Source organism: Dendrobates tinctorius, unplaced genomic scaffold (assembly GCF_039654945.1).
Source record: "Dendrobates tinctorius isolate UK_male_01 unplaced genomic scaffold, ASM3965494v1 ptg000119l, whole genome shotgun sequence".
Taxonomy (NCBI): domain Eukaryota; kingdom Metazoa; phylum Chordata; class Amphibia; order Anura; family Dendrobatidae; genus Dendrobates; species Dendrobates tinctorius.
This window is the reverse complement of record NW_027361787.1, coordinates 2,157,913-2,162,686: the sequence shown is the minus strand read 5'-3', so window position 1 is coordinate 2,162,686 and position 4,774 is coordinate 2,157,913. Positions and strand designations below refer to the sequence as shown.

Here is a 4,774-nt window from a genome sequence, read left to right as displayed (position 1 = left end):
GGTAGTGGCCATCTGTGCACCCGAGGCAGAGGATTTAGCAGGACTCCCCCTTGCCTGATGTCTTAGGGGAGAGGACTCGGTCTAAAACATGGGACCAAGTATACATGGGAGAAAACCTAGGGTCCCGGGAGAGACAGCAGGTGGAGACGTTGTTGAGGCAGCGACAGAAGATGTTTTCAGAGAGACTGGGGTACACCCGCCTGGCACAACACAAGGTTGAGACCCAGGATCAGACCCCCCTGAGACAACCCCCCTTCCGCGTCCCTGAGTCTGTACGAGAAGGGATGCAACGAGATACAAGAGATGTTGCGTTTAGGGGTCATTGAAGAGTCAGTCCCTGGGCATCCGCCGTAGTGTTAGTGCCCAAGAAGGATGGGACTACCCGGTTTTGTGTAGACTATCGCAAGCTAAATGAGAAAACGGTGACTGATGCGTATCCCATGCCGTGTGTGGATGAGTTGTTAGACCGGCTGGCGGGGCAAAGTGTTTGACCACCATCGATCTATGCAAAGGCTATTGGCAGATCCCCCTAAGTCCTGACGCTATTCCCAAGTCTGCATTTGTCACCCCGTTCGGCTTATTCTAGTTTCGAGTTATGCCATTCGGGATGAAGAATGCCACGCAACCTTCCAGAGGCTGGCTGACCGGCTTCTGGATGGTCTCCAGGACTATGCTTGTGCCTACCTGGATGACATCGCCATCTACAGAGTGACATGGGATGAGAATCTAAATCTCCTAGAGACAGTATTGGACAGGATCCACAAGGCCGGTATCACGTGGGTAAAGCAGAGGTTCAGTATTTAGGACATTGGGTGGGAAGTGGGAAACAGCGACCAGAACCAGCCAAGATTGAGGCCATAGCCAAATGGCCCACCCCACGCACTAAAACCTATGTCATGGTGTTTCTAGGGACCGCCGGGTATTATAGGAAATTTGTCCCCAATTGCAGCAGCGTAGCCAAGCCCCTCACTGATCTGACCCATAAGAACCTCCCCCGCCAGGTAACCTGGACCCCCGAGTGTGAGGAAGCCTTCCGCCAGCTAAAGGACGCCCTCACAAATACCCCGGTATTGGCCACACCCGATCCAACTAAACGTTTCCTTGTTCACACAGACGCTTCTATGTTTGGATTGGGGGCAGTGCTGAGCCAAGTCAGGCCGGACGGTCAAGACCACCCGGTAGCTTACCTGAGGCGGAGACTGTTGCCCCACGAAGTAAGCTATGCGGCCATCGAGAAGGAGTGCCTAACAGTAGTATGGGCACTCAAGAAGTTACAACCATATTTGTATGGACGACAGTTTTCCCTCCTAACGGACCCCTAGTGTGGCTTAGTCGGGTCTCTGGAGACAACGCCAGATTGTTGCGGTGGAGTTTAGCCCTACAATCTCTAGACTTCACCATCCACTACAGACCCGGCAAACAAAATGGTAATGCCGATGGACTAAGTCGACAAACGGAACTTGTACCAACCCCATAGACTTTGGTCATCCCCAAGCCGATCCATTAAGGATCAGACAGTGTATGCCGATCGCGTCGCTGAAAAGGGGGAGCCGCGTTACAGAACTCCCCAGCACACCGAATAGGAGATGCCATTTTTATGGACAGTTTAAGTAGAAATGTTCAAAAGCATAAAACTCAAGGATATTTTATTAAAAAAAATTGTTTTTTTTATCTTAGCAGATGACTGTACCAGGAGATCAGAGGGACAGCTGACATCTTCAATTTTTAAATCTGATGATCTTGAGATCCTACAAGATACAACTGAAGTGATTGCTGTTACTCCAGATATATCATCATCCATTCACAGCAAAGATCTGTCATCTGATCCTATGAAACAGGTCCCATCTTCTGAATCATTACTGACTACTAAGGAAAATCAAAGTCACAAAAGAGGCATTGAAAAACAAACTGCTCCTAAAACAAAGAAGCGTTTTTCCTGTTCAGAATGTGGGAAATGTTTTGCACACAAATCACTGCTTGTTACTCACCATAGAACTCACACAGGGGAGAAGCCTTTTTCTTGTTCAGAATGTGGGAAATGCTTTAAATGGAAATCACAATTGGTTAATCACCATAGAACTCACACAGGGGAGAAGCCTTTTTCCTGTTCAGAATGTGGGAAATGTTTTATCAATAAATCAGAATTGGTTAGGCACCAAAGAACTCACACAGGGGAGAAGCCTTTTTCCTGTTCAGAATGTGGGAAATGTTTTAGCCAGAAAGCGATTCTTGTTAGACATCAGAGCAGTCACACGGGGGAGAAGCCTTTTTCCTGTTCAGAATGTGGGAAATGTTTTATCAATAAATCAGAATTGGTTAGGCACCAAAGAACTCACACAGGGGAGAAGCCTTTTTCCTGTTCAGAATGTGGGAAATGTTTTATCAATAAATCAGAATTGGTTAGGCACCAAAAAACTCACACAGGGGAGAAGCCTTTTTCCTGTTCAGAATGTGGGAAATGTTTTAACAAGAAAGAGAATCTTATTAGTCACAAGAGAACTCACACAGGGGAGAAGCCTTTTTCCTGTTCAGAATGTGGGAAATGTTTTATCAATAAATCAGAATTGGTTAGGCATCAAAAAACTCACACAGGGGAAAAGCCTTTTTCCTGTTCAGAATGTGGGAAATGTTTTAACAAGAAAGAGCATCTTATTAGTCACCAGAGAACTCACACAGGGGAGAAGCCTTTTTCCTGTTCAGAATGTGGGAAATGTTTTAACAATAAATCAGATTGTGTTAAGCACCAGAGAATCCACACAGGGGAGAAGCCTTTTTCCTGTTCAGAATGTGGGAAATGTTTTAACCAGAAATCACAATTGGTTAATCACTATGGAACTCACACAGGGGAAAAGCCTTTTTCCTGTTCAGAATGTGGGAAATGTTTTAACCGAAAATCACAATTGGTTAATCACCATGGAACTCACACAGGGGAGAAGCCTTTTTCATGTTCAGAATGTGGGAAATGTTTTAACCAAAAATCACAATTGGTTAATCATCATAGAACTCACACGGGGGAGAAGCCTTTTTCCTGTACAGAATGTGGGAAATGTTTTAACAAGAAAGAGCATCTTATTTGTCACCAGAGAACTCACACAGGGGAGAAGCCTTTTTCCTGTTCAGAATGTGGAAAATGTTTTAACAATAAATCAGATTGTGTTAAGCACCAGAGAATCCACACAGGGGAGAAGCCTTTTTCCTGTTCAGAATGTGGGAAATGGTTTAACAATAAATCAGATTGTGTTAAGCACCAGAGAATCCACACAGGAGAGAAGCCTTTTTCCTGTTCAGAATGTGGGAAATGTTTTAACCAGAAATCACAATTGGTTAATCACCATGGAGCTCACACAGGGGAAAAGCCTTTTTCCTGTTCAGAATGTGGGAAATGTTTTAACCAAAAATCACAATTGGTTAATCATCATAGAACTCACACGGGGGAGAAGCCTTTTTCCTGTACAGAATGTGAGAAATGTTTTAACAAGAAAGAGCATCTTATTTGTCACCAGAGAACTCACACAGGGGAGAAGCCTTTTTCCTGTTCAGAATGTGGGAAATGTTTTAACAATAAATCAGATTGTGTTAAGCACCAGAGAATCCACACAGGAGAGAAGCCTTTTTCCTGTTCAGAATGTGGGAAATATTTTAACCAGAAATCACAATTGGTTAACCATCATAGAACTCACACGGGGGAGAAGCCTTTTTCCTGTTCAGAGTGTGGGAAATGTTTTAACAAGAAAGAGCATCTTATTAGTCACCATAGAACTCACACAGGAGAGAAGCCTTTTTCCTGTTCAGAATGTGGGAAATGTTTTAACCGGAAATCACAATTGGTTAATCACCAGAGAATTCACACAGGGGAGAAGCCTTTTTCCTGTTGAGAATGTGGGAAATATTTTGTCAACAAATCAGAATTAGTTAGGCACCAAAGAACTCGCATGGGGGAGAAACCTTTTCCATATTCAGAATGTGGGAAATATTTTAACCGGAAAGCGCTTCTTGTTAGACATCAGAGCAGTCATACAGAGGAGAAGCCTTTTTCCTTTTCTTAATGTGGGAAATATTTTACTTGGAAATCAACTGTTAATAAACATCAGAGGTGTCACTTAGGGGAGAAGCCTTTTTTATGTTCTTAGTGTTGGAATAGTTTTAGCGAAAATTGAATCTTCTTAAATGGGTTGTCTCTTGTTTGGTTGTCTAGTTTGGTATTGTAACTGCTGTTACTGTATATATTTGCGTATAAGCCGAGATTTTCAGCCCATTTTTTGGGGCTGAAAGTCCCCCTTTCGGCTTATACATGAGTCATATACGCCAGGGGGTCAGCGGAGAAGGGGGAGCGGGTGGTGTCAGATCATACTGACCCCCCTGGCGTGTCTCTGCAGCCCCCCTGCTTGTCCCACGCTCTCAGGCGCCTTCCATCAGCGGTCACGTGGTACCGCTCATTAAAGTCATGAATATGCACATATTCATGACTTTAATGAGCGGTACCACGTGACTGCTGAAGGCAGTCATGGGAGAACGGGGCTGCAGAGACCGCGCCACAAGGGAGTAAGTATATGCTACATTCACCTGTCCCCGTTCCAACGCTGCTTGACGCTGTCAGCCGAGTCCTCTGTCAGTGACGTTCAGGCAGCAGAGGGCGTGATGTCATAGCTATTGCGCTCCCTCTGCTGCCTCAACGCCACTGACAGAGTACTCGGCAGACAGCAGCGAGCAGCATTGGAACGGGGACAGGTGAACATCTCAGGTGCTGGGTCCTGAGCCAGCGGTGACACCGGCA

General features: G+C 45.2%; 1 pseudogene; it reads left to right on the top strand.

Moving 5' to 3' along the window:
• Nucleotides 1-1,616: 1,616 nt before the first annotated feature.
• LOC141101547 (uncharacterized) lies at nt 1,617-4,204 on the top strand (annotated as a pseudogene).
• The last annotated feature ends 570 nt before the right edge of the window (nt 4,205-4,774 follow it).